The following is a 21,509-nucleotide window of genomic DNA, read 5'->3' on the forward strand; positions in this document are numbered from 1 at the left end:
GGTTTTTTTTTTTTCTTTTCTTTTCTTTTTTGGTGGCTGGCTGGTACAGGGATCTGAACCCTTGACCTTGGTGTTACAACACCACGCTCTAACCAACTGAGCTAACCAGCTAGCCCTGGATTTTTTGTTTTAATACAACAAAAATTTATTCTCTCACAGTTCTGGAGGCCAGAAGTCCAAAATCAAGCTATCAGCAGGGTTGCTTCCTTTTGGAGGTTCTGAAGGAGGATTTGTTTTATGCTTCTCTCCCAGCTTCTGGTGGCTGCCCACAATTCTTGGCATTCTTTGGCGTAACTATGTCACTCAAATCTCTACCTCCATCTTCACATGGCCTTCCCCTCTGTGTCCCCTCCAGGTGGTGAGAACATGCTGCTTAAAAGCCCAGAAAGTATCAACCTAGTAAGCAATCTGGGAAGCTCGGCTGGAAAATTTCTTGCATCCTGTCCCCAAAAATCCCTCCCTATGCCAATCCACCCTCCCCAGTAAACACCTTCAGGAGATCTGAGCTTAGACCTCACTTCCTCCAGAAGCCTGCTGCTATGGACTGAAATGTGTCGCCCCCCAAATTCATATGTTGAAGCTCTAACCCCTAATGTGATGGCGTTTGGAGATGGGGCCGTTGGGAGGTGATTAGAATTAGATGAGGTCATGAAGGTGGGACACCATGATGGGATTAGTGCCCTCATAAGAAGAAACATCCATCAGAGCTTTCTCTCTCTCTGCCAAATGAGGACACAGCAAGAAGGCGCCATCTACAGGCCAGAAACAGAGCCCTCACCGGGAACCTTGATCTGAAAGTTCTTGCCTCCAGAACTGTGAGAAAATAAAAGTCGGCTGTTTAAGCGACCCCGTCTATGGCATTTTGTCATGCAGCCCGAGCAGACTAAGACACCTTCCTTGACACACTCACTTCCACAATGAATTAGGCACCCTCCTCTTACTTCCTTTCTGGAAGCACTTCCTGCATTGGATGGTGAGTCTCTCTTTCCTTGGCTGTACTTCCCAGCAGACTGTGGTCTCTGTGAGGGCAGAGACCTTGTGTAACTTGCCTACATTCTCATTTCTGGTGCCTAGCACAGCGGCACATAGTAAGTGCTCAATAACCATTTGCTGGATAAGTGCTCTAAATTTGCCATCCCATATAGCATCCCCCAAAATACATAAAAATAAAACCTTACCTAACTCTACGTTTGGCTATAGAAATAACTCATACCCTTTTGCAAAGTTTGCTATGTCTCCATTATTTCAATTAAAGGAATTGATTTGGAGGCATTTCCTAATCTGCTGTATATAATGTATAGCTCGGAACATAAACCAGCTCACTGATAAATTATTTTTTCCATTTGTTTTTGGTGGCTGGCCGGTAGAATATTTTATCTGATGATCCGGAACAACCTGATCTCTAAACCCTCCAGGCGGTTTTCCATGCTCTAGAAATTCTATCTATTCACTTGTGTATACAAATTATTGAATCCTCACCGGGTTCTGGAATATTAACCAACCTTTACATCATCCTCACAAGTCCCCCAACTTTTTTTTAACTGATAAAGAAATTGAGGCTCGGCATGACTAAACAACTTGGCCAAGGTCACCAGCTAGCAAGAGAGAAAAGGCCAGAACCCAGGTCTTCTACTTATACATCCAGAACTTGTTGGCAGGGAAAAAAATGAAAAATGTACAGAATTGAGAAATCCCCCCGATCTAAAATAAAGAACACATGTACCTTTCATTAAAATGGTTAAATGCACACAAGTATAAATATTTTTAAGTTTCTATATAAGAAAAAAAGAGGGAGTGGGGAACATCCAGTATTTATTATCAGCAGCTCTCCATTTTTACTGAAGAATGTTCTTAAAAGAGACAGAAACTGAGTTTCAGTATCTATTCTCTAGCCTCTTACTGATGTCAGCGTGCGACACCTCTGGCTGTACCAAAAGGATGTCACGTGTTGAGGTAATCATTTTGTAGGTCTCCTTGCAGGGTAGATTGCCAACTTCACTTATAACCTTTTCCCCCTTGGATTCCAATGTCACTTGCTCCATGATTTCTGATCTATGGAATTAGCCTGAGGGGAAAGTTAGGTATTGTCAACAGTTCATCTATGCAGATTTTTGGTTTTTTCTTTTCTTCTTTTTTGCTGGCTGGCCAGTACAGGGATCCAAACCCTTGACCTTGGTGTTATCAACACCGTGCTCTCACCAAGTGAGCTAATTGGCCAGCCTTTGAAAGTTACATATTTATATCCACAGGTGCCATCTTGATTGAGAGCGGAAAGGGGAGGTGAGATCAGGAAAGACAAAAATCCCTCCTTTTTGACCTGTCGTACCACGCTGTAGAGATCCTTTGTCTCTACGCCAGTTTAAGGTCAGTGACTAGATTAGCTAAACATGCAGAACAAGGCAGCATGCCCCAAATATCTCCAGCAGCAACCATGCACCTGGCTTTCCCTCTTCGTGGAGGCAGGTTCACTGCCAAGCACACTATCAGGTGCGATGAGGAGGCTTCCCCTGGGGCAGACGTGTCACTCTCCCCCAGCTGCCTGTCCTGCTTCTCTCTTCTCTCAGTATGCTCCGGGAAGCAGCTCTCCTGTGTGAAAATTCAGTCACAAGAGACCCATCCTTTCTGCAATTCAGACAATGATTAGAAATGCCGGAGAAGCGTGGGCCAGATTTTCCAGTGATGGTCAAATGTGAGAAGCAGACAGAGACAACTGACAATAACATGGAACAGACTGAGATTAAATGGTTGAATGAAATGGAGCGTACCAGGTACCAGCACCTTGCCTGGCACGCTTTCAACGTGCCTGTCCGACCTCTTTGTCTCCACTGTCTCTTCCTTAAGCATCTCATCCAGGCAGGGACTCTGGCCCCAAAGTCTTCATGACTTCTGAATTTACTCTCTAGTCCTGACCTCCCCTATCAGCTACAGTCATTTATCCAGCTGCATACCTGACATGTCCACTTGTATGTCTTACAGACAACTCCAAACTCAGTATTTTTTTTTAAAAAAGTTTAATTTCCTGTTCTGCTTCCAAAAATCCTCCATCTCAGTGGAAGGAACCATCCTTCATCCAAAAACCTAGGAGTCACCCCTTCTCTCTCCACCGACTTCCCCATACATGCATCCAGTTTGTCACCTAGACTCATGCGCACATTCCCCAGAGAATGTCATGAGCTGGGTGATTAATATTAATCTCTCTGGTTACTCTCCTAATCCTGACCATGATTATTTTCCCTGGACTACTATAAACAAACTGAATGGGTCTCATTGCTCCTATTCTTGCCTTTGCATGGTCCATTCTCCACACAGCAGCCAGGAAATATTTTAAACACAACTCAGATCATTTGTCTCCCCTGTGTGGGAAATCCCAGTGGCCTCACACCACACCAAAGTACAATCCACACTCCGTGTTCTGCCTCCACATCACCTAAGGCCGCACAGTAAATGGCCACCAGCTTCTCTCCATCACGCTCCTCCTTTCTCCTCAGCTCCAGCCACAGTGGTCCCCTTTCTGTTCCTCAAACTCTTCAATTTCTCTCCAGCTTGTGGCTTTTTGCACTCACTGCTCGTTCTGCCTGGATACTGCTATCAAATCCCTCCAGCTCCTCAAGCGACTGGCTCTTTTTCAGACTTCAGGTCTTGACTTCAATGTAGCCTCCTCAGAGAGGCCTTCCTGAATCACAATGACATCCTGCTTCACTCTCTGTCACATCGTCCCACTCAGTTCCTTCACAGAACTTCATCCCAGTCTGACCCGATGTGGTCAGAACATGGACTTGCTGGTTTCCTGCCTCTCTTTCCCGACAGGACGGAGCCCATGATGGCAGGGGCTGTATCTGTCTTCTCCACCGCTCTGTCCTCAGCATCTAGAACAGTGCCCGGAGTAAAGATGTTTAATAAATAATTGTTAAGCAAATACATAAATGAATCCCTAAATGTTCTGTGAATGTCACTTTATTATTAAAATGAAATAAGTGCAAAATAGAAATGTAAATAACTCATGAGAACAGAATAAAATTTGAGGGTGCACCGGGCTCCAAGCTGCCTGTCTTTGGTTATCATAGGTAGTACACACATGCAACAGAAAAAGCTCTCGTCCACCAGATACCATGGAGAGGAAAAAGTTATAAGCAGAGGCTGGCAAGTAGACATCTTTGAGAGGAAATCAGCTCAATTCTGAGCTGGACACTAATGGACTATTTGAGAAATTTGGTATTGATGGAGTTAGGGGACAGGTGTATTAGTTTACCATTGCTGCAGTGACAAATGACTGCAACTTTAGTAGTTTAAAGCAACAAAAATGTATTATCTTGTAGTCTGGAGGTCAGAAGTTTGGAAGTGGGTGTTATGGGCTATAATCAAGATGTTGACAGGGCTGCATTCTTTTGGGAGGCTCCAGGGGAGAGTTCATTTTCTAGCCTTTTCCAGCTTCTAGAGGCCACTTGCATTCCTTGCCTCATGGCCTGTTTCACCATCTTCAAAGCACATCACTCTGACCTCCATTTCCTCTGTTCCATTTCTTCTCTGCCTTTGATCCTCTTGTCTTCCTCTTACAAGAATGCTTGGGCTGGGCCGAGCCCGTGGCGCACTTGGTAGAGTGCTGCGCTGGGAGCGCGGCGACGCTCCCGCCGCGGGTTCGGATCCTATATAGGACTGACCCGTGCACTCACTGGCTGAGTGCCGGTCACGAAAAAACGACAAAAAAAAAAAAAAAAAAAAAAAGAATGCTTGGGCTTACCTTGGGCCCACCCAGATAATCCAGGATGAGCTCCCCATCTCAAGATCCTTAGGCACACATGCAAAGTCCCTTTTGCAATGTAAACTTCTTACTCTCCCTCAAATTATTGAGGATTCCAATAAGTTATTATTTATGCAAATTATATCTATCAATTTATTGCCAATTAGAAATTTGAACTGTGAAATTTTTTAAATGTTTTCTTAATTTTAAACTAACAATAATAAACCTATTACATGTTAAATAACATTTTATGAAAAATAGCTACATTATCTAAAAAAATGAAAAGAGTGGCATCTTTGTACACTTTTGCAAATCTCTTAAATGTCTGGCTAAATAGAAGACAACTAAATTCTTATATCTGCTTCTACAATTAATCTGTTGTGATATCACACCTCATGTAGCATTTGGAAAACTCCATTGTAAACTCATAAGAGAATGAGAATGAGCACTCATGAACCCCTTGGAAAGATCTCAGGGACTGCTGGTGCTCCTGGATCTTACTTTGAGAACCTCTGTTTTAGCATCACAAACTACCTGTAATTTACTGCACACACACAGCTGTTTTTCTCAAAGTCCCCTTCCCAGCCCATCCTGAACTGGTGAACTTCTGCTTTTCCTTTAAGACTCAGATATGGCTTCTTCCAGAAAGTCCTTAGCTGCAGTCTGAGCTAGAGGCTCCTCTCATGGCTGACGGTAGCATATTCCCTTCCTTGCTGGCACTGGCTGTCACTCTGAACACATTGCACTATCACACAGGATTTAATTTAATGAGGTGGGAGTCAGTCCATCAACCCACCTCATTGTGAGTTACCTAAGGATGAAAACCATGTTCTATTCATCTCTATAGCCCCACCTAAGTGGGGTGCTATAAATGTTGATTGAATGTAAAGTAAATGAATCCCTCCTATGGCAATATGGGCACCAGCATAGGGGAATAGAAAACAGGGATTTAGGTGGGCAGCACCTCCTGTTACAGACTTTACTTCTTCCCGTAAGGCCCAGTCCCAACCACAGGCCTTTACCACTTTGCACACATGCTCGACCTGCAGGATTGCTGGTGCTGGAGAAGGCAGGGTAGTCACTGAGCATTTGTTAAATGGCATTTGTTAAAGCATGGTAAGGCAGACTTTATTCCAGACATTGCAAAATGTATAGGGAGCACTGCAAAAAATATAGGGACTACTGCAATGGGATTTTGCAGTGGGGGAGAGAGAGTGGGCTCAACTCTAAATACAGCACAGGCAAGTGGGAATTTATAGCCAAAGAGCAGGGTCAGCGGGGGGAAATTACAGAGACATCACAGTAAAGGGGATTCTGGCTAAACCAACCTTAACAGGTTTCTTACTGAAGACAGGCCAGGGTGGCCTTTCATTGCCTGAGGATGGTGGAAGATGAGGAAGCTGCTCAGATATCAAAGGTGAGTATATATCTGGGGGGAGAGGGAGTTCTTGATAAACTGACTTAGCAGGGTTCTTTCTAAAACTGGATTTTACAAGAAAGTGCATAGATGGTCCTGGAAGGTTTGGCTAAGTTTGGTCAAGCAAAAAAATCTTTGTCAAGAGTTAGCTACCTGCTTGCAGTAAGAATATGCATAAGATCCCACTTAATACAATTTTCTAGAAAATGTCATTGAGATTAACCAGCAATCCTGTTGACTTACACCCAAACAAGTGTGGAGAAGACAGACAATGAGATTGCTGCTGATCCCATGGTTCACATTTAAGGCTATATTTATCAAGTTCAATGACTGGACTTCTCCCTATCAAAGAGCACCTTGAGCGCTTCAACTGCATGGCTCAAAATCCACCGTTAAGTCATAAGAAATGGAAGATGCAACCATGTAAGTCTCTACATACAGAGTCACAACTGAGAAACATCATATGTACCAATCTACTTACTGAAAGAAAGTGAGCCGAGATGCCGGGTACCATTCAAGCTTTACTAAAGGAAGAAAATCTGCCAGGCTGTGCTCAGAGTGGCAGGCAGGCCAGGGCTGCCCTGAAAAGTGGACAGCACCAGGTGTGGGAGTGGTAGAGCTGATATAGTGCACCAAGGGCTGGCTGATACCATCAAGGAGGGTCATTGTGCTAATGTGGATCGGGGTGGAGAACTGCGCCCTTATGGAAGCAAAAGGGGTTTCTGTTTAAGTCAGGAGGCTTCTCGTAAAGAGAAAGGGGGAGGGGAGGGGAGGGGGTGGGCAGCACCATTTTGTACTTGGGCTTGTCTAAAGTGGCACTGGCTATGTTGCAGATCTATTACTTACTTGTCTATGAAAACACTGAATTGGATGCATGTAAGTATAACCTACACTACAGGGCACAAGAGGGTTGGCAGAGAATCACGGCCAGGTGTTGCAGCCGGGAGAATGCAGAAAAAGGGACCCGGCTCTGAAAACCGTTGCTGCATTTGTGCTGAGACCACACTTCTCATGAGCTGCTCCAGTAGGAGGAATACCAAGGACAACCTAATTCTGGGAGACACAGGACTCCTATCATGGCCAATTGTGGTTCAATTTTTACCAACAGGCTTGCCTGTGCAGCCTTCCTTCCCTCTCTCCTTCACCTGTGGTAGGACTTGCTTCATGGTCTGCCAACTGCCCCAAACTGTTCCAGTTCCCTCCCCATTTTCTCTAACACAGGCTTTTCCCCTAAAAAAAAATCCTTGTACGTTTAATCCTGTCTTGGCATCTGCTTCTTGGGGAATCTGGACTAACACATAAAGTACACTGGGTACCATGTTTGAGAAAAAAAAGAAGCTGGAAAATTGTCCTGGCTATGTCCCTTTCTAGTTGTGCCAAGCTACTTCTAAAAACCTCATTTCCTCATCTGCCAAATGAATTAGCTTGATTAGATATTGTGAAGGTTAATTCTAGGTGTCAACTTGATCAGGTGAAGTAATGCTAAGAAACCTGGTAAAGTTATCTTTTTAAGTGTGTCCATGAGGGTGTTTCTAGCAGAGATTAGTATGAGAGCCTGAGTGTCTTGGGTGGGAAAGACCCACCCTCAATGTGGGCAAGAACCATCCAATCTGCTGGGGGCCTGGAGAGAACAAAAGACAGAGGAAAGAGGTGAAGCATTCACTTTGTCCACTGGAGCTGGGATATACTCTTCTATCCTGTCCGTGGATGTCAGAGCTCAAAACTCTTCAGCTTTTGACTTCCAGGACTTATACCAAGAACACCATCAGCTTCCCGAATTTTGAGGCCTTTGGACTTGGCCTGAGCCATGCTACCAGCATCCAGTTTGCAGATGACCTGTCGTGGGACTTTTCTTACAATCATGTGAGCTAATTCCCCTAATAAATCCCCTCTCATATATTTATAACACATCCTCTAGATTCTGTCTCTCTGGAGACTAATACAGATATCTCTATGTTCTCTTCCAGCTTCAACATCTTGGACCGTATAGCTTCCATCTGCCGTTTATGACCACATGGCTACCAGCATCCTAGGAGAGACTGTCTCTGAGCATGGTGATATCTCAATTGACCAGTCACATTTCCATATACTTCCCTTGGCCAAGAGAAAGCTACAAGGTGGCCAAAACCTCAGTAAGTAGGGTAAGGCCATCCTTGGCCTAAGCCTCCCAGAGAACTGAGTGAGTGGAACATCCCTTTTGTAATCCACGTCCCTGTATCGGAATCTCAAGGCTAGGAGCTCACCTTGAAACCAGAGCCATGGTATGCTACCCAGTCTGAACAGATTCGACCCACCTCAGGAAAAGATGAGATGTGCCCACTTCTGAACCTCCACAAATCTGTGTCAAACCTCCCTCCAGGAACTTAGCCCCTGTACCTAACAAAGACCTTGGAATCTGACACATATAAGTTCAAATCATTGGCGAGCCAGTGAGGGGTTACATAAGTTAGGATTAGGTATGGCCACCTGTAAGAGAAAACTCAAATTAACAGAGGCTTAAACACTCTCTATTTTATTCTTTCACACACACACACACAAAAGAAGTCCAGAGGTAGACAGTACAGGGCTGATAGGCTAACTCCACATTCATCAAGGACCTAGACTTTCATTGACCTTTACACTCCACTACTTCTTGATACAAGATGGCTGTTAGAGCTCCAACCATCACATCTGTGCTTCAAACTACAGGATGGAGAAAAGAATAAGGGACCCCTTTCTCCCTTCAAGCACATTTCCTAGATTTTTCATACATTAGGCATAGTCCTACTGACATGACAAAAACTAGCCCCCATCTCAATTATATTCCAAATAGCACCACTGCTTAATCCCTATATCATCCTAACCACCGCCACCTCGTCTATCCTAGTAGGGGGTTGAGGAGGACTCAACCAGACACAACTATGAAAAATTATAGCCTACTCATCAATCTCACATATAGGCTGAACTACAGCCATCCTTATCTATAACCCCTCTACCATAGTACTCAACCTACTAATTTATATCCTACTCACACTTACTACCTTTAGCATATTAAATCTAAACACCAATCACACAACCTCCTCTCTGACACTCCTATGAAACAAAACCCCACTAATTGCCCTCACAATCCCCCTTACCTCTAACAGGATTCCTACCCAAATGAGCCATTATTCAAGAAATGATAAAAAACGGCAACACCATCCTTCCAACATTCATAACTATCGCGGCATTACTTAACCTATACTTCTACATACGACTAATCTACTCTACAGCCCTCACCATATGCCCAACAACCAACAACACAAAAACGAAATGACAATTCGAAAACACAAAACAAATACCCCTCCGACCAACACTAACAATTCTATCCATATTCCTCCTTCCCCTAGCCCCTATACCCCCCCCTCTTAAGCTAGAAATTTAGGTTAGAACAGACCAGGAGCCTTCAAAGCCCTAAGTGTCAGTATCAGGCTGCTGCTTCAAAGCCAAAATGGTGTTTGGATGTGAAGTGGCATTTTAGTTGGCGTAGGGGACAGATGATGAGGAAGGTGGATCCGATCATTACATGGAGGCTGTGAAACCTGTTGCTACGAAGAACATTGATCCGTAGACGCCGTCGGAAATGGTAAAGGGGGCTTCAAGGTATTGTGAGATTTGGAGAAGTGTGAAGTAAGTGCCTAGGGAGATTGTGATGAGGAGGGCTTGGAGTGTATGTTTGCGGTTTCCTTCTGTGAGGCTGTGGTGGGCTCAGGTGATAGATACTCCGGAGGCTAGTAGCGCTAGTGTGTTAAGCAGTGGAACTTCTATGGGATTAAGAGGGTCGATGCCCGCTGGTGGTCAGCAACCCCCTAGGTTGGGGGTTGGGGCTAGGCTTGAGTGGTAAAAGGCTCAAAAGAATCCGGCGAAAAAGAAAACTTCGGATATAATAAAGAGAATTATTCCATATCGTAGTCCTGTTTGTACAATGGTTGTATGGTGGCCTTGGAAGGTGCTTTCTCGTACTACATCTCGTCATCATTGATATATGGTCAGTAGGTTGGTTAATAATCCTAGGGCTAGTAGGGTGCCGGAGTTAAAGTGAAACCACATTGTTAGGCCGGATGTTATGAGTAAGGCAGATAGGGCTCCTGTGAGTGGCCAGGGGGCTGGGGTTAACTATGTGGTAGGTGTGGGTTTGGTGGATCATTAGGTGTTGTCCACTTTCCTCTATCTTATCACATTGAGGCTGAAGAATGTAGTCTTTTAGCTGGTGGCAATTTTCTCACTTAAAAATCAGGGTCTGGGAGAAGGGGAACTGGATGTAGAAGGTAACTAGCAGTTTATACCACAAAGACTAATGGAGAAAACATATGGGTTGGGGGAGAGGGGAAGAGAAAGAGGACTCACAGAGAAGCCAAACAAATCAGACATAGAGAAGACAACCCATTTACTATCCATGGGGTCATAGTTGTATTTGTCTCGAATTTTTACTGTAAACAAAAATCAAACAGAACAAAGAATTGGCAATATTTACCCTTATCTTAGAATGGAACGGAATAGAATAGAGTAGGAAAGTGCACTGCAATATTGTAAGTGCACTGTAAATATTGTTTTGTAAAATGTGAACCCATGCACATGTACACACAGGTACACACAATTTAGTGTTTGATTAAAATGTATTTTTAACTATGGGTTCCAGGCAAAAAACAAGTTCTATACCCACTATCCTAGCATGTCTTCCCAAACTGCAAAGACGGAAAAACAAATTTCTCACAACCTCTTGCATGAGATTTGGAAAGTGTGCTGAAGGTAAAGGTCTCACTTCAGGTCCTTCTGATGTTGCTGTTGACAGGCTTTTTCATGGGGACATTGGCTTTTCCTGAAGGAGTGGCAGAGGTCCCAATGCCCAGTTGCTGATTTCATGGGGGTAAGAGACAGGGTGGGGGTCCCATGTTTTGCAGACGTGGATCTGGAAGCTGTGGCATAGTTCTGGAGACAATGGGTGCCATGGCCTCTTCCCCATCCTTGGATGGCAACCAGGATGGTGCATTCCTGACTCCCCAGCTTCGTGATTGCAGCAGAGATGGCAGCTCCCCAAGTGGGCTGATTCTGTGGTGTTCTTCTTGAAGTCATTTTGGAAGGCTGAGCCCACTCCTCCAGCCTTTCAAGGATCCTATGAGTACCTGGTTCCCTTTCTGATGAAAAATTGGTAGAGTGGTTTATGTTAGCTGCAACTAAACCCTGTCTGATAATGGAAAACAAATAGTCAGGGCATTAATTGATTCACCCAAGTCTCACCTCAGAGTTGAATTAGGGGAAAGGCTGGGACTGAAACCCAGTTCTTTCAACACTAAGTCCTCTGTATTGTTTGGTATCCCCTCAAATGCATTTTGTGCAGGAGTAGAAAGAGAGAATGATATCAAGACTAAGGAAAGGGCTTAGGTTTGGGGTGAAGGTTGGTACCCAACTCTTCCTCCCAAGGTCCTCCTCTCCTCTGGAGTTCCTGACTAAGGAAGCATTCACATAAGGAACAAACATCAAATAAAAAACAAAGTATCATTCTTTTAAAAGCAAAACCAGCCCCTGACACTCCCACAAAGCAGGGCTTCTGAGGTAGGCTGGGGGGGCAGGGAGTTTGGGCTCACTCCCTTTCCAACAGAGACGATGAGATTTGCACAGCAGACCCCAAGCTTCTGACCAGAGCAGCCAAATGGACGGGGTTGGCCAGCCTGTCACAGGGGCCTCGAGTGTGGTTACTACCCGAGAGTAGGACCTGCAGGAGAGCTTGTGACAGACATGGGAAGCAGGCAAAGAGGGGATGGAGAATAGGTTCCATCCATGTCTCAGGCTCACCACTCAGGCTGGCAGCTCTTTCTTTTGCTGGATGGAGAGAGAAGTGGAAAAATTCTTCACTCCCTTTGGACAGAGGTGAGAATATGGGGAGAAGATCCTGAGTACTGTCCTCTCCCTGCAGAAAGCAGACCTGGTGGGGAACCCCAGAACCTAGAGTCTAAGGTACCCAGACAACCAGGGAAACATAAAGGTACCATGTCCTGGAAGAATTGGGAAAGAATTTGAGAGAAAGGTTAACAGAAAGATGCAGGGCATTACAGAGATCTTTACCGTCCTTCACCATTTTGCTTAAGAACCTTTCAGAAGTTAGAGATCTTATATCAACTTAGCTGTAGCAACACATAAACGCAGAGATGACCATCTCCTAAGATTGATGTTGAAGTAGGTAAAACTCTCATGCCTCTTGCTGGACCAGCTTAGCTCCATTTCTTTCTAAGTGAGGCTTGTTAATAAGTTGGCATTCGTCTTACTCTGGTGAGTTTACTTTATCACAGACTCACTAAGAAAAAAAAAATCACAACTTACCACAATAAAGTAAATATCACAAGATAAATGATAATGTTGGAATGGAAACCACTTAGGGATTCAGAACGGTCAGATGCAAACAGTTTCAAGACTATTAGCTGTTAAAGGTTATGCCTTATGTCACCCAAAAGGGTTTTCCCCTGGATTTATAGCACGATCTCATGGAAGATTTATTGCCATCTTAATTTTTCCCCCCATTTTAACTTTATGAACAGTCAGCCTGGAATTCCTCCTAAGTCATTTAGAAATGAGGAGTTGCTGGTTTTTAAGAGATGCTTCGTGGTACATTTTCTGAAATTTTAATGTCCTTATTATAGACCAGCATATGACCAAACCTTCCATTTGCCTCTCCAGGTTCACTCTCTGCCCTTTTCCACCCTGTTCTCTGTCCGAGGACACTGGCCTGTAAGGACCACTGAATAAGCTCATTTGCCTTTGGCTTCCAGCTAGGGACAGGCACAGGGAGAGCTGACCAGAGAGTGGCGGAGAGAGGAGATGGGCTGGGGGCACTGGTTCCCCCAGCTCCCTCCTGGGTGTACGTGGCTGGCTGCACCTAGGATAAAAAGTCTCAGCTCCAGTCAGGCAGTCTTCCCCCCACAGCTCTCTCTGCCTCCAGGTTCTATAACCACTCTCTCCCTGTGATAGACCATCTCTTTTGTTCACAAATATACATTTTCCCTCTCAAGTTGGAGTATAACACCAACTCCATTGGTTTTGGACTCGGCCACCTAACTTGCTTGGTCCATGCAATGTAAGCAGGTGTAACATCTACCTCATGGGAGGAGAAGCTTTAACTAGGCTTATACATGGTTTGGCTATGCTCTCTTACTTCTGCCCTCCATCATGAGAGGAACGTGTCCCAATGAGAGGCTACTTTCAGCCTGCCTGGGCTCTCAAAAGAGAAGGCATGAGGAGTCCAGCCATGGCAGCCAAGTCCAGCCAAGCCCAGCTAAGCCCAGCAGAACCACAGCTAACCTACAGCCCTCATGTAACATGAACAAGAAATGACTATTTGTTAGAACAGGCCACTGTACTAGTTTTCTGTTGCTGATAACAGAATGTCTGAAACTGGGTAATGTGTAAAGAAATGGAATGTATTTCTTACAGCTTTGGAGGCTGGAAAGTCCAAAGTCCAGGAGGTACATCCGGTAAGGGGCTTCTTCTTGGTGGGGGCTCTCAGCAGAGTCCTGTGCAACACAGGTATCGCATGGTGAGAATGGCAAGAGGGCTTTCATGTGCTCTTCTTATAAAGCCACTAGTTCATGCCCATGATAACCCTTTAATCCATTAACCCACTGCCCATTAATCCATTCGTGAGATCATGGTCCTCATGACTTCCTTAAAGTCCCCACCGTGATCCCCACCTTTCAACACTGCCACATTGGGGATCAAGCTCCCACGTTAGCTTTTTTTTTTTTTTTTTTTGTCCTTTTCATGACCGGCACTCAGCCAGTGAGTGCACCGGCCATTCCTATATAGGATCCGAACCCGCGGCCGGAGCGTCGCAGCGCTCCCAGCGCCGCACTCTACCAAGTGCGCCACGGGCTTGGCCCCCACGTTAGCTTTTGAGGGGACATTCGTACTGTATCAGCTACTGATACTGAGGTTGTTGGTTATCACAGCAAAAGTTGACTGATAAACTCTCATTGCCCCTCCGGACTTAGGGGTATCATCAGCACATACAACTGCCAGATTCATAGTTTTGCTATACCTTTTGTTGTTTTTCTACATGCCTCTCAAACTTTCAGTTCTTTTATTAAAGATTCCTCAATTTCCCCAATTTGATTATATCATCTCCTTCTTCCTGAGACCCTGACTGGTAAATGTCATGTTCAGAATTGAGAATATGAGAATAAACCACAAAGAGGCTGGATATAGAGCAATCATGAACAAACTCTAACAATAAACAATAATCGGGAGGAAAAGGAGGGTGAGAAGGAGAAAGAAGAGTAGAGGACAAGCAGAAGGAGAAAAGGAAGAGAAAAAAGAAGAGGAGGAGGAGGAGGGAGGCGAGGAGAGAGAGGGGCAGGAGAAGAAAGCAGCCATTGCAGTTTACTACGTGCCAGGCACGTGCTGAGATCTGAAAGGTGGTCTCGCTTCACCCCTGCAATCACCGTACGTCCTACTAATAATGTGCACTTTGTAAATGAAAAAAATAAGATAAAGAGGGGTTTAAGATAAAGCAGTTTTTTCAAGGTCACCCCCAGAAAAGTTCAGATAAACTGCTCCCCAGCCTCAAGAAAGAGAACACATCTAGTAGTACCCAGTAGTGGGTGGCGGGAAGGCCTCACGATGACCTGGAGGATAGTAGAGAGATGTTAGTCATTCCAAACTCTTGGACAATGGATGCTGGAAAACCTTGCTGGCCAAGGGAAATACACCGACAACTACGGTCTGCAAAATACCAAGCTATGAGCAAGCCAGCTCTTGCCTTTTATAACCTGTGACTGTCTGGGTTTGTGGTCTGTGGATGTTGAGAAAGAAGTCCCACTAAACTGCTAAATACGGCCCAGATTGAGCCTCTTACCGGGATTATTCGCTGTAGTGCAGAACAGAGTGAATCGTGGGCCTCTCTCTAGTGAGGGATTAACACACAAGTTCCAGTGGTTTCTGTTTCAGGATTGTCCTCACAGAAGTGACCACATAAAAGAGCCTTCCACCTTGCACTGATTTCCCAGCCAGTCACACGTTGTCCCCTCACACATCTTACATGAAGTTGGTCTCCAGAAAGGCAGGCAGAGGTACTTGATTCAATTCTTTGAAAGAAAGTCACACACACAACCAGCTCTGTGACATTACCAATTACCATTTCCCAAGATGACCAACATGTTACCAGGAAGCAGTTCATGAGGTGCCAGTTCCACTGTGGGATATCTCTAACCCTTAATTCCTTTGGTCTCATTTCCTTTCCTGTAAGAGCTTTCATCTTCCTCCCTGGTAAAGTCCTTGCTGAGCAGGGATGAATGGCTGGTTGAAGGCAAGGACTCTGCTGTTCAGGGTGCCTGGAGTAAACCCCAGCTCTGCGACTTACCAGCTGGGTGACCATCAGCCAATTATTTAACTTCTCTTTGCCTGAATTTCCTCCTCTCCCGAACTCCTCATTTTATATTGATAACTGAGTCAAAGAGTGTAAAAACTCTCTGGACCAAATAAGGTAACTGCATCTACCTCATGGAGTTGTTGTAAGAAATCAATGTGTTACCATTTATAAAGAGCTAGGAACAGTGTGTGGCTCTGGCACCTAGGAGGGAGCCATTGAAATTAGTACTATTATGTACATATATCTTAGCTCCTAACAAATTGTGCTGATTAGGTGTCTGTTTTGCTAGCTAGACTTGAATGACATCCTTGAGAGAGAGGGATTCCGTGTGTCTTATACATCTTTATATCCCCAGCTCCTAGCCTGGCGTGCAGCAGGTTTTCAGGAGATATTTCACATCTGCTATTTATCATGTGCCCAACTCAGCCTCCCTCTCTCCCCTACACCAGCCCTGGTTCCACCAACCTTTTGGGGAAACATAAAACACATCTAGCCCCTTTGAGGCAGGACAGACCTTGCTGATCTGAGGACAGCTATTCCACCCAGGTGTAGTCTTCTCTTGTCCAGACAAGCCATCACATGTTACTTTAACTGCTCATAGGTAGACATGTTCACCATTTCTTAAACTCAAAGGGCTGCAGGGACCAGGGAGGGAACACATTGGAGCAAAGCAGGAGAGATGAGGTCAGTGGCCAACAGACAGGTGTGTGCCTTGACCAGACCGGAGCAGCTCCTTCTCAGCTCCAGCACATCATTGTCATTGACATTTCCTTGTCCCATGTGTCTTAGCTCTTGATTTTTCAAGAGAAGCCAAATGCTTATGGGTTATCTCCTGATATTTAAATATCTTGACAATGTCAAAAAGTTTTAAAGTATTTTGCACATCAAAGAAAACACATCTGCACCAGTTAGCACAAGTTAACAACTTGTGATTTAGCAGCAGCAGCATAGCACCCAGTTCCCCAGCAGGGACCTGACTTTAGATCCAGCAGTAACAAGTGCCTAAAGTTAGTTCTTAAAATAGCTTGGTTCTGCACTTCAGGCTCTCATTCTGTGTTGTAGCATGGAGTCCTCCCAAACAGTAAATCTCATTCATTTTTTTCACCCTTGTTCGGAGTCCCATTTTTCTCTCATTCATTGGTTTGACAAGTATTTATTAAGCAACTACTATGTGCCAGATTTTAAATACTGGGGATGCAGAAGTGCACATGACAGAGATGGTTCCTGCCCTCAGAGAGCTTGTGGCTTTAAATGTTAGACTTCTGTGTCTAATTCCAGATTTTTAAATATCTGTGATTAAATCAAGAAGTTTTTAAAACTCTCTGTGAATGAACGTTTTAAAAAAATATGCAATTCCAAAAATATTGCCTAAATCCTTAATACCTGAAAAAGGTAGGGAGGCAGAGTTTGCGTAGAAAATAGATTTGTAAGTACAGCAAACCATACCTCTTCCCTCCTGGAGCTTCTCAGGACAAGTTAGCATAAGAAGACTATGAAATGTGTTACAGAAAAGAAACATATTTTCCTTTGTCTAATCTAGCATTTTCCACATTTATTTGTCTATAGAACCCTCTTCTCCCTTGAACATCATCAGTTGGCTTTTGGTGCATAACAAATCATCCCCAAAGTAATATTTTTAAACAATAATCAGTTAATACTACATGTTCTCACTCATATGTGGAAGCTAAGAAAGTTGATCACATAGAGGTAAAGTAGAATTGTGGTTGCTAAAGAGGCTGGGAAGGGTGGTGGGGAGGAACAGGGAGAGGTTGGTTAACAAACACAAAATTACAGCTAGATAGTGGGAGTAACTTCTAGTGTCCTGTAGCTCTATAGGGTGACTATAACAACAATTTATTGTATATTTTCAAACAGCTAGATGAGAGGATTTAAATGTTCCCAACACAAACAAATGATAAATGTTTGACGTGACAGATATGCTAAATACCCTGATTTGATCATTACGTATTGTTTCCATGTATCGAAATATCACTCTGTACCCCATAATATGTATAATTACCACATCAATTAAAAATAATAATAAAAGCAGGTCCAGCCCATGGCTCACTTGGGAGAGTGTGGTGCTGATAACACCAGGGCCACAGGTTCGGATCCCTTTACAGGGATGGCCAGTTAGCTCACTTGGGAGACCGTGGTGCTGACAATACCAAGTCAAGGGTTAAGATCCGCTTACCGTTCATCTTTAAAAAAAAAAAATTAATAGTAATAGTAATAATAGAAGCAAAAAATAACCATGTATTTAGCTCATGATTCTGCATGTTAGTAATTTGGGCTGAGCTCAGATGGATGGTTCTGGTCTCATGGGTCTGTGATTACGTGCCTGTGGGCAGGAGTCTGACTGATCTAGGACAGCTTTCGTGGGAACATCTTGTCTTTGCTCCATGTGGTCTCTCATCTTCCAGCAAGCTAGTCCAGGCATGGTCATGTGGTAGCTGGGCAGGGTTTCAGGAGAGCAAGTAGAAGTGTGCAAGAACTCTTGAGACATAAACTGGACTGGCACAGTATCTCTCTTGCTGCATTCTAGTGCAATCAAAGCAATCCAGAAGGCCAACCCAGGAAGGGGAAATTGATTTCCTCTCTTGATGGGAGAAGCTGCAAAGTTACATCGCAAAGGACATGATACAGGGAAGGGTGGAGAATTATGGCCATGTTTGCAGTCTAACATATCTTTTGATACCTATAAACAGGCCTCCGTACCTATATTTTGTGGAACCTATATTGAGAAACTCTAGTCTGATTCATTTTTAAATGGATTTTGGATAGGTAATTAAACTGCTTAGGGCCAGTGGGTTTTAACCACACCCCAATAACAGCTTAAATATTCCTCCACCATGTCTGCTCCAAAACACATAAAAATTAAACCTTTGCAAAAAGAAATATAAGAGGGTACTTCAGAAAGTAAGTGAAAAATAGAATTAAAAGATAATACAAATCTTCCCATGAACTTTGTGAAGACTTCTTTTATAGTCCTTAATACTTTTCTACTTTAAAAAATGTTGGCCCAGCTTGATTCTCTGAAGGGTTTACAAGAAGAGACCTTGACAAAAATGTTCTTCCTTGGAAAAGATTCTATGACAGACAAAGAAAGAAGAGTCGAAGAAAAGTGTAGAAGCAAAGCACTTCCACCTTACGGATGAGCTCCACGTTCTCACTGAAGTGTTTGTCCTGCCAGCAGAAGCTTATGCTCGGATGGGACATGCTCTGGAAGAAATCAAAAAGTTCCTCACCTCTGAGTATAATAATGAAATCAGGCAAGTACATATTGACATATTTAATCAGGAATTAACATATTTGAATGATGGTTCAGAAAATGCAGACGTTCCAGTGGTTTGAGGGAAACCCACCTTATGTCCAAGAAGTGTACCAACCCCAGCAATAAGCAGGGGAGAGGCAGGAGTCACAGCCTGGCCAGTTGGAGCTGGTGTACCACGAGGGATACCAACTCCCAGGGAAGTCCTCTCCACCTGACGGCCAGTGGGTCAGGGAAGAGGATTTCTCATTCCCAGGAGTCCCCCCACACCCCGTGTACACACCTCCCCACACCCCTACACGAGAGACCCACGGAGACTATGACTGTGATATTGGAAATGGTACTGCCCAGCCCAAGGTGGTGCTGACTACTGATCATGGACAGAGACTCAGAGAGGAGACTCAGGATTCCTACTGGCAAGACGCTTTGAGCCAGGCCAGCAAAGGGCATCTGCAGAGACTAGCCGTATGGCAGATACTGATTATGATGTCTGATGTCATGAAATAGCCGCCAGTCCTGAATACTGTTCACAGTAATTTTTTCCTATGAACAATCCCTTTTTAAATCAAAGTGCTTAAAGTCTGAATGGATGGAACTCAGAACTACTTTGTTGAAACATTAACCTGGGCAGGAAGAAAAAAAATGTAAAATTTTGTTATTTCCAGTCTGTGTGTGAAAAAATAGGTCATCAAAAGGAAAAAAAATAACTTTGATTAACTAGTGTTAAACAAAAAAATAGGCTTACTAAGTACGTTAATCTAGTCTTTTAACATAAGCCTCACCTTTATTTTAAAAGTTTCCATAAAATTTAGTTATTTGATCTTTCAGCTATATGCTAGTTATTTATTTTTTTCTCTTGCCAACATGCATAAAAAGGGAAGCCAATTACAAACCCTAATCCTGTGGTCTTGAAACGTTCTGTGGTGTTGAGCAAAGTCTCCTCTTGCTTGATACTAAATAAACTTTTGAAAGAAAAAAAAAAATCTTGGCTCAGTTGATAGTATTTCAAATGAGCAAGAAAAACAACTAAGGAAAGATGCAGTGAAGTAACATAAGAGCTGGAATATTATTCAGCCTTAAAAAAGAAAGAAATCCTGACATTTGTGACAACACAGATGAACCTGGAGGACATGATGCTAAGTGACATAAGCCAGACTGAGGAAGACAAATACTGCACTAATATGTGGAATCTTAAATAATCAAGTTCACAGAAGCAATAAATAGAACAGTGGTTTCCAGAGGCTGGGAGGAGGGGAGAAGAGGAGACGTAGATCAAAGGATTCAAAGTTTTAGTTACACGATGAGCAAGTTCAGAAGATCTCATGTCCAGCAATGTGACTACGGTTAACAACAGTGTATTACATACTTGAAATTTCCTAAGAGGGTAGATTGTAAGTGTTGGAAGGAAGGAGGGAAGGAAGGAAGGAGGGAAGGAGGGAAGGAGGGAAGGAGGGAAGGAGGGAAGGAGGGAAGGAAGGAAGGAAGGAAGGAAGGAAGGAAGGAAGGAAGGAAGGAAGGAAGGAAGGAAGGAAGGAAGGAAGGAAGGAAGGAAGGAGGGAAGGGAGAAAGAATGGTGGTTATGTGGGGTGATAGATATGTTAATTAATTTGATTGTGATGATTACTTCACAATGAATACATATATCAAAATATGAAGTTAACACCTTAAATATATGCAATTTTTATTTGTCAATTATACCTCAATAAAACCGAAAATAAAAAAGAAACACAAGAGCTTGTTAACCAGCTTGTGGCTATTTTTTTAAGCAATTTTTTAATGTAACACAGCTCAGGTTCCTGATTACACCATTTCTCTTAATCATTTTATGCAAAGTTTTTCTTATTCTGAAAATGAAGAAAAACATAACTGTGATTCAGGAGGAGGGAAAGCTAAGTGACATTTGCTGACTTCTTACTACGTGCAGCCCTCTGTCTACAATCTGCTTTGATCCTCATCAACCTCAGGGGAACATGCGATTGCCCCTGTTTTAGCAACGAGCAAGCCAGACCACAGAGGTTCAGTAAGCCCAGGGCAGCACGGCTCCTTCGTGGCAGAATCCTGGTGTTCAGAGAGTCTTTCCGGTTCTCTCACTACTGCACGGTCCTGCCCAGGCACAGCCTACAGGCACCCGCCATGCACAAACCATGCCCAAGGCCAAAGTTGTCAGGAGAATGGTCAAGCCATGAAGGTATGTGCTAGGGGCCCATGGCCGACCACATTGACATGCAAAAGCATAGAATGCCCTCCTTGGGGGAATATTTGCTTCTCTGCCCCACTGGCAGCAGCCATGGCAGGATTTTGCCAGAGAAACGAGCAGAAGCACGTGTGCCATTTCCAAGCAGACTTCATGAGCCAGCTGAGATCTCCACATGCTCTTTTCTGTTCACTACAAGCATCACACCATCCAGGCAGAGGCTGTTCCACCAGCCTGGGGCAGGGAGTGAAGCCCCACAGTGGACAGGAAGCAGGAGAGCAAGATAAAGCCCTGGACTCACAGGTCACTGACATGGGGTCACTTGTCACTGCAGCATGACCTAGCCCGCTCAGGACAGATCCACCACCCAATGTTTTTATGTTTTTAAACTGATGATAAACAGTGCTCACTTGGGCAGCACATATACTAAAACTGGAACAATGCAGAGAAGATTGATTAGCAGGGCCCCTGCGCAAACAGGACAGGCAGAGTCGTGAAGCGCTCCATACTTTT

At 44.0% G+C, this 21,509-nt stretch overlaps 1 non-coding gene and 1 pseudogene across 1 annotated transcript; both read left to right on the plus strand.

Moving 5' to 3' along the window:
- Positions 1 to 18,545: 18,545 nt before the first annotated feature.
- Positions 18,546 to 19,309, plus strand: LOC134363708 (KH domain-containing, RNA-binding, signal transduction-associated protein 3-like; annotated as a pseudogene).
- A 2,089-nt stretch (positions 19,310 to 21,398) lies between these two features.
- LOC134364288 (U6 spliceosomal RNA) lies at positions 21,399 to 21,509 on the plus strand. Its single transcript, XR_010021830.1, has one exon. It is a non-coding gene; the product is annotated as a U6 spliceosomal RNA (small nuclear RNA).

This window comes from Cynocephalus volans, chromosome 15, assembly GCF_027409185.1.
Source record: "Cynocephalus volans isolate mCynVol1 chromosome 15, mCynVol1.pri, whole genome shotgun sequence".
Taxonomy (NCBI): domain Eukaryota; kingdom Metazoa; phylum Chordata; class Mammalia; order Dermoptera; family Cynocephalidae; genus Cynocephalus; species Cynocephalus volans.